The sequence below is a fragment of the Mustela lutreola genome, chromosome 3, assembly GCF_030435805.1.
Source record: "Mustela lutreola isolate mMusLut2 chromosome 3, mMusLut2.pri, whole genome shotgun sequence".
Classification (NCBI taxonomy): domain Eukaryota; kingdom Metazoa; phylum Chordata; class Mammalia; order Carnivora; family Mustelidae; genus Mustela; species Mustela lutreola.
The window spans coordinates 46661623-46670912 of NC_081292.1; the positions used below are offsets into that span (position 1 = coordinate 46661623).

At 37.5% G+C, this 9290-nt stretch overlaps 1 pseudogene; it reads right to left on the bottom strand.

Annotated features, from left to right (window-relative positions):
- Window positions 1–8304: 8304 nt before the first annotated feature.
- On the bottom strand, window positions 8305–8809 carry LOC131828033 (cytochrome c oxidase subunit 4 isoform 1, mitochondrial-like; annotated as a pseudogene).
- Window positions 8810–9290: the final 481 nt, after the last annotated feature.

Genomic DNA, 9290 nt, shown 5'->3' on the forward strand with positions numbered 1-9290 from the left:
GTGCAGAAGTAGAAAAGCTCTGCTCACTTGCTTGGAGGCATCACCAATTCAAAAGCATAATTTATACCCTCAAGTGTTCCAGAATTCATTGTTTATGTACGACACTCAGTGTTCCATGCAATACGTGCCCTTCATTATACGCACCACCAGGCTCACCCAACCTCCCACCCCCACCCCTCCAAAACCCTCAGATTGTTTTTCAGAGTCCATAGTCTCTCATGGTTTGTCTCCCCCTCCGATTTCTCCAAACTCCTTTCTCTTCTCTACTTTCAACAAGAATACAGGTCTTCTAGGACATTGAGTGCATATGGGAGTTCATCACTTTTGACCCTCATCTTGCCCTGACCCAACCCAAACCCTCTCTCCTGTTTCTGTGAAGTCAGTAAACTCAAACTTTGAAATTACTGACTTTATTACTAAATTAGGTAGATTATTTTGAATTATCATAACCTAAGCTTGTGATATATGTGTGTCTCTGTGTGTATACATTTAAAAAAAATAACTGGGTGTTCAGCTTGACCTGTTAAGGGTGAAAGTGGCACATACTATAGAAACTACTAGATAACACATGAATTAGCCATATGGCACAATGTTTTGGGAGACAGTGAAAGTGCACTACAACAAAGGATACTGTGATCAAATAAACGTAGGGAATTCAGTTGCTTTACTATAGGATTTTTCTCTCTCATTCTTGAATTGTGTGTTCCATCTACTAGCTTTTGGTACTGAAATGTGATGATTACACCTCCCTATGGCTGTGCCCTCATATACTATTATTTACTGCTATTTCTATTTTCTTGGCAAGACATCCCCCTTCTGATAATGTACTTGGTTGCATTCCTGTTCCTACTTTAGGAACTGTCCCTTCTCTCTCCTAAATTACTGATTCTCCTCACTATACAGGATTATTCCTATCACCATAAGAACATTATTTCTCCCTTCAGAAAGAAAAAAACCTTTCTCCTTTCTACCTAATTCCTCCAACTATTGACCCTTTTCTCTTTTTATGCCAGACATTTCCCTATACTCTGCCCATTTTTCTGTTCCCTTAACCAGACTTTACCACTCATACTAAGCGTTTACCAAATCTATGATCATTGCTAAATCTAATGATCAGTTTTCAGTTCTTACTATACTTCATATATTTAACTACTTTGTTTTTCCTCAAGCATTTTCTTTCTGTTGATCACAGAATTAACAGAATCCTCTTTGTTCTTTCTTTCCTACTTGTCTGATCATTTTTACTTACTTTTGCTTGTTCAATCTTCTTACCACTTCATATCTTCTAAAACATGGAGACTCCAGGGCTCTTTTGAATTTCTTTTCTTTGTTTCATGTCCCCTTTGGTTTCCTCTAACTTTTGACTGTAAAATACCGTCTATATACTAACGAATCCCAACTTCATCTCTCTCTTCTACTCCAGATTGATATGGATGCCTGCCTACTCACATTCCCTGTTAGATTTCTATTATGTATCTCAAGTTAATGTGAAAAATAAGAACATATTCTTGTTCATATCAAACAGCTCCTTCTGCAGTCCACTCTGTTTCAGTAAATGAAAACTATCCCTCCAGTTACTGAAAAGAAGTACATTATTTATCTTTGACTATTTTTCACATCCTCCTTGAATACATCACCAAATTCTAGTGGCTTTACTTTTAAAAATAAAGCACTTCTCAGCACCTGAGCAGCTATGTGGTCCAAGCCACCATAATCTTTTGCCTAGATTAGTGCAGGTGCCACCTAACTTGCCTCTCTGCTTCTGCCCTTTGTCCCTCATTAGCTTGTTCTCTAGCTGGAGTGAGCCTGTCAAAATGAGTCAAGTTCTATTGCTCCTTTGCTTAAAATTGGTCAAGGGCCTTCTGCTTTCACTCAGATTAAACTCCAAATTTGTTGCCATAACCAAGTAAGCTCTATAGGTGCTGGATTCCATTACCAATCTGATCTTACCTCCTTCATTCTCCCCAACCATTCTAATTCAGGGATATTAACCTTCTCTCTGCTTCTTCAAAATATCAATCCTGTTTGCACCTCAGGGCCTTTGCATTGGTTTTCTGGCCAAATGTTCTTACTCTGTTTTATTATTTTTTTGATGCAGTTGTAAATGGGGTTGTTTCCTTAATTTCTTTTTTGATAGTTTATTATTAGTATACAGAAACAGAACAGATATTTGTGTGTTAATTTTTGTATCCTACAATTTTGCTTAATTTATTTGTTCTAACAGGTATTTGGTGGGTTCTTAGGGATATGGAGATATATAGATAGATAGATATAATTTGCAAATAGGGATATATATATATAAAATTTGCAAATAAGGATATTATATATGTATAGTGGGTTCTTAGGGATATATATATATATATATATACATAAAATATTTGCAAATAGTGACAGTTTTACTTCTTCCTTTCCAATTTGGACACTTTTTTTGTAATAGAATTCATTTTTTAAAAATTTTATGGTGTTCAGTTAGCTACAGTATAGTACATAATTTGTTTTTGATGTAGTGTTCAATGATTCATTAGTTAATATAACAACACCCACTGCTCACGACAGCACATGCCCTCCTCAATACCCACCATCCTATTACCCCCCCATCCTCCCCTCTGAAGCTCCCAGATGGTTTTTCCAGGGTTCATAGTCTCTCATGATTCATTGCCTCTCTGATTTCTGCCCCATTGCATTTCCCTCCCTTCCCCTATAGCAACAATGTTCACAACAGCCCAACTGTGGAAGAAGCTGAGATGCCCTTCAACAGATGAATAGATAAAGAAGATGTGGTACATATACACAGTGGAATATTACTCAGCCATCAGAAATGATGAATACCCACCATTTGCATTAACATGGATGGAACTGGAGGGGATTATGTTAAATGAAGTAAGCCAGGCAGAAAAAGATAATTACCATATGGTTTCACCAATTTGGACATTTAAAAAATTTTTTCTGGCCTAATTGCTCTGGCTCAGACCTTCAACACTATGTTGGAAAAAAGTAGCAATAGTGGCATCCTGGTCTTTTTTCTAATCTTAGAGAAAACTAGCAAAAATGTTGCCCATCACTGCACATCAATATAAAAAAGCTTATTTAACTTATCAAAACCTATTGATTGCCAAAAGTATGCCTTTATGTTAATTTCATTCATATTTATTGAGCTAAATCCATAGAATTTATTTTTATGTTAATTTATGGTCTTCATATATATTTTTAATTTTGTGATATCTTTTTCTTTTTTTCCACAGATTTAAGGTATTATTCATCAATGACATTTTTTGTCACTTTACACTTTTTCTGGTTATTTAAAAAATGAAAAATTAAAATGCAGAAACGGTTGGATTATTTATTTTAGATATTTCTTCCTTTTATGTTGGACTGCAAATTGAGTTTTCTCTTGCTTAGGCCTTTTCACAGCTAGGACTAAGAATATAAACATTTATGACTATAGAAGGAAGACAACTTTAATGTGTAGCTTCTTGAAGGGGGGAAAAAAAGAAAAATTTTGATCCCATGTGCCCATCTCAAGACATTCTGATTGCAGATCTGAGGTTCTGGATTCCAGATTTTCCAGTGCTAATGTAAACAATTGGCACACACACTTTAAAATGAATGTAATTATTCCTCTTTGATGGTCACCACCATTGCTTTCTATTCCTCTTTCTTTGTATGAATTTATTGAAAAGAAAAATTATAGTGACTATTTTCAGTTTAAAGTTCCATAAAAATGAACTATTGGGATTTCATCAAGATCAAAAGCTTTTGCACAGCAAAGGAAACAGTTAACAAAATCAAAAGACAACTGACAGAATGGGAGAAGATATTTGCAAACGACATATCAGATAAAGGACTAGTGTCCAGAATCTATAAAGAACTTAGCAAACTCAACACCCAAAGAACAAATAATCCAATCAAGAAATGGGCAGAGGACATGAACAGACATTTCTGCAAAGAAGACATCCAGATGGCCAACAGACACATGAAAAAGTGCTCCATATCACTCGGCATCAGGGAAATACAAATCAAAACCACAATGCGATATCACCTCACACCAGTCAGAATGGCTAAAATCAACAAGTCAGGAAATGACAGATGCTGGCGAGGATGCGGAGAAAGGGGAACCCTCCTACACTGTTGGTAGGAATGCAAGCTGGTGCAACCTCTCTGGAAAACAGCATGGAGGTTCCTCAAAATGTTGAAAATAGAACTGCCCTATGACCCAGCAATTGCACTATTGGGTATTTACCCTAAGGATACAAACGTAGTGATCCAAAGGGGCACGTGTACTCGAATGTTTATAGCAGCAATGTCCACAATAGCCAAACTATGGAAAGAACCTAGATGTCCATCAACAGATGAATGGATCAAGAAGAAGTGGTATATATACACAATGGAATACTATGCAGCCATCAAAAGAAATGAAATCTTGCCATTTGTGACAACATGGATGGAACTAGAGCATATCATGCTTAGCGAAATAAGTCAAGTGGAGAAAGACAACTATCATATGATCTCCCTGATATGAGGAAGTGGTGATGCAACATGGGGGCTTAAGTGGGTACGAGAAGAATAAATGAAAGAAGATGGGATTGGGAGGGAGACAAACCACAAGTGACTCTTAATCTCACAAAACAAACTGAGGGTTGCTGGGGGGAGGGGGTTTGGGAGAAGGGGGTGGTATTATGGACATTGGGGAGGGTATGTGTTTTGGTGAGTGCTGTGAAGTGTGTAAACCTGTTGATTCACAGACCTGTACCCCTGGGGATAAAAATATATGTTTATAAAAATATATGTTTATAAAAAATAAAAAATTATATTAAAAAAATAAAGTTCCATAAATCCTGCTTTTTTCAAGAAAAAGAAGCTTTCAGTTTTTCATAATTGTTTATGGTGTTATCTGTGAGTTTGTCATATTATGGCCTTTATTGTGTTGTTTCCCTTGTGCCCATTTTGAGCTTTTATCCTAAAAAGGTGTTGAATTTTATTAGATGCTTTTTCTGTACATATTGAGAAAACTAGGATTTTTATCCTTCATTTTGTTAATGTGGTTCATCGTGTTGATTAATTTATGCATGGTGAACCATTTCTGCACCCATGGAATAAATCCCACTAGGTCATGATATATCATCTTTTTATTGTTTAAGTTATTTTGGTAATATATTGCTGAGGATTCTTACATCTATATCCATTAGCGATTTTGGCCTATATCTTACTTTGCTTGTGGCATCCTTTTTAGGTTTTAGGATCAGAGTAATGCAGTCCTCATACATGATTTTGGAAGTGTTCCTCTTCCATTCCCGTGGAAAATTTAAAAAAATATATTAATTCTTCTTTGAATGACTGATAAAATTCACAAGTGAAACCTTATGGGCCTGGAGTTTTGTTTGTTGGGGAGTTTTGTTCACTGATTGAATTTCCTTACTGGAAAGCAGTCTGTTCAGATTCTTATTTATTTCTTCATTATTCAGTCTTGGTAGTATAGAGATTTCTAGGAATTTTTCTTTTGTGAGTTTTCCAATATGGTACATGATTCTTCATAGTGGTCTCGTACGATTCTTTGTATTCCTTGGTATCAGTTTTTTTTTTTTTTTTTAAAGATTTTATTTATTTATTTGAGATCACAAGTAGGCAGAGAGGCAGGCAGAGAGAGGAGGAAGCAGGCTCCCTGCTGAGCATAGAGCCCGATGTGGGGCTCGATCCCAGGACCCTGGGATCATGACCTGAGCCTAAGGCAGAGGCTTTAACCCACTGAGCCACCCAAGCGCCCCTCCTTGGTATCAATTTTAACATCTTTCTTTTATTTCTTATTTTTTTTAAAGATTATTTATTTATTTATTTGACAGACAGAGATCACAAGTAGGCAGAGAGGCAGGCAGAGAGAGAGAGAGAGAAGCAGGCTCCCTGCGGAGCAGAGAGCCCGATGTGGGGCTCGATCCCAGATCCCTGAGATCATGATCCGAGCCGAAGGCAGCAGCATAAGCCACTGAGCCACCCAGGCGCCCCTTATTTCTTATTTTTGAGTCCTCTTTTTTCTTGATGAGTCCAGCTAAAGATTTATAAATTTTATGTATCTTGAAATACACTGCTCCTGATTTCACTAATTTTTTTTTTGTCTGTATCTTATTTATTTTTGCTCTGATCTTTATTTTCTCCCTTCTATTAATTTGGGCTTCATTTCTTTTGTTTTCTAGTTCCTCGAGACTGGGCATTTCAGCCTGTTACTTTTCTATCATGGCCCAGGGGAGGTAACCAGCTAAAAATTTCTTTTTGTTACAATCCTGTCATCCATAAGGATAGGCCCCACCGGTTATCCAAGCTAGGCAGTTGAGGCATTCTCTCTTGGGTAGCAGCCACAAAACTCAGGGAGGGAACCAGGTGAGTATAGAAGGTGCTTCCTGGGAAATACTTGTAAGCTGGAGCCAGGCATAGGGTGAGTGTAAAATGACATTCATATGCCTCCATTCTGAAGTATATTTCATAGGCTTCTAAATATGTGTTAAATTAGGATATCTTCCCCTCAAACCAATAGATTACAATAAGCTTCTTTTACAAAAAGTCTGAGTGCTTTTCAGTCAGCTGCCTCTACTAGGTGACTCCATTTCCATGTGTGTGAGCACTTCAAGAAAATAGTTTCTCAGTTTGCTATCACCTTGTGGGTCTTTTGGATGGAAGCCAGAAGTTGGCTTTCAAGCTAGATGTTTGGGGGACTTGTCTCTCAGAAGCAGTCTTACAAGCTGTGCCAGATGTGGAGTTCAAACCCTTACCTCCTAGGGAACAGCAGGGTTTTGAATCTGCTCCCAACTATGTGTTGCGGTGCTGGTGGTGGGGTTTGTGGTGAGATTGTCTTAAGCCTCTCCTTTGATTTGGATTTTTTCTTCCTTTATTCCATATGTAAAAGTCACTCAGCTAGTGGGGATTTTATCAGAGGAGATTGTTGCATATGTAGCTATAGATTCTGCATATCTCTTGGAGGAGGTGAGTTTGAGATTCTCCTAGCTGCCATCTTGAACTGGAACAGTATTTTTTTTCTTTCAGCTCTTACTGTTCTCTAATCTACTATATCTTATTTATCTTTATTTTTGTTTTCCACCTTCAGATCTACAACTGTGGTGATTGTCTGTTTAATCAGCTTTTTTCTCTCTAGCACATACACCAGTACTTGAAGTATATGTGCTCGATGAATTTGTCATAAACAGGTGATTAAATAAATAAATCATAGAAACCTCTTTTGTATTGAAGTGATCTGTAAAGGACAAATATTAGAAAATGATTAGACAAGAAGTACTTTGTGTTCTTTTTCATTGAATCCACTATCTTTTTACTTTATTATTTTGTATCTTTTATAGTCATAAACCTGAGTTGCTAAGGGCAGGCTCTGCCAGCAAGAGCATTCACAGGAGATGACTCTGTAGGTTATCAGAACACAAATTCTGGCGCCACCACTTACCTATAATTTTTGTCCAGTTACTATCTTATTTAAATATTCATTTTAAACTATGAAATAAAGAAAATAAAGTAGCACCTACTTTAATTAAATATTGTGAAGATTTAGTAAGATAATCTCTAAGATAATTAAAATGAAGTAGCGAATAACTGGGAACTGCTGCTACTTTTACTATTAACATTATTATCTGACAGGCTAAAACCTGGATATAGCCTTTTCTAGTAATGGAGTTCTAGAGGATAGAGAAATATATGCCATCTGCTTGAGTAAATTAAGAAATTTATTAGAAGATAATTTGCATGACTAGTATTAAATAGATAGTATTAAATAGAAAAGTATCATTTGGAGCATTCGCTATAAAAATTAAGAATTTTGCACAAAACTAGAGCAAATAATTTCTAGGGCACAAGAATAAGTCATCCACTTTTCCTCAGATTCAGTTTTTCAAAATAACCTTCCTTGGCATGTCTGGAAGCTTTCTGTGAGGCTTTCAGCCCTAAAATTTCTCTTCCAGGATTATTACACCATTTCCCTATCATCTTCAGCAGTCCAATGCATGGTAGAGTTGGTAAGAAGTAAGAAATCTTTTTTGGTTCTAAAAAGCTTTGGCCTCATAGTTAAAACTTGAACACTGTTGAAACTAAGCATGGTCAATTTAAATGAATTCTAATTTTTTAAAAAAATATATCAGCTTTCTTTTTCTTCTTTCTTTCTTTCTTTCTCTTTTCTTCTTTTTTTTTTTTTTCCACATAGACTGCTTGTTTATTAGCATTGGTGTTGCAACATAATGGTTTCCAGTGAAGATGCTGAGCCGCATGGAGGTGGTAGAGCACTGTGAGGCTCAAATGGGTGAGTGGTGGGCTCTTCTATTTCTTCCACTTGCTCTTGTTGTAGTCCCACTTGGCTGAGAAGCCCTGAATAGGGCTGACCTTCATGACGAGCATCCTGTTGATCTCTTTGGCCACCCAGTCCTTCTTAAAGGTGTGTGGAAAGGAGCCATACACACAGTGCTTCTCCTAAATCAGAATGAGAGCAGCAAAGCCGATGAAGAACATGGCGATGCCCACAACCATCTTCCACTCATTCGTGCTCCTGTTCATTTCAGCAAAGCTCTTATTGAACTTCGTGCCATTAGAGTTCAACTTTTTCATCAAAGGGGAGGCTGTTCCAGGGAGCCTTCTTCTCTTTCAAGCCCTTCCAGCTGTCAGAGAGGTTTTTAATGTGGAGCACATTGGGTGGGGGATGGTCACACCAGTTGATGTAACTCAGGAGAGCATAGTCTTCACTCTTCATGTTGCTTCTATGTGCTCCTACACACACTGAGGTGGAAATTGCTCACTTGTTTAGATTAAACACTCTGGTAGCCAACATTCTGCTGCTGCCACCCTCTGCTTCCTGCCACGACGGCCCTCTGTAAATGTCTGCTTGCTTCTTGTGACTCTAATTTGTCTGAGCAGTGAGAGGGTGGCAATTTTCTCGATTTTCTATCATTGCTCTATTCCACTCCCAGGGAAGGCTGAATGTGAAATAGTATCACAGTATCAATCCCATTTCTACATGTTCCACTTCCTTGGATAGTTGAGGGATTGTAGAGATGGAGAAGAAGTTCAAGGTCCTGGATGGCCCCTTCAAGAAGCAGGCAGTTTTTCAGTATTGAGAGGTCTTATGGAATGAAACCCAGAGATACCTCTTACCCTGCTTATCAGAGAAAACCATGTGCAAACACAAGGCAAGGGTGTGGAAATGTAGGAGAGGAGAAGCACCCCAGAAAGTGCTTCTGTATCCAGATAGATAGAATCCATCTCAGAACTGAGGGTAATGTGCCTGGAAAATATATCACAAAATAAATTTT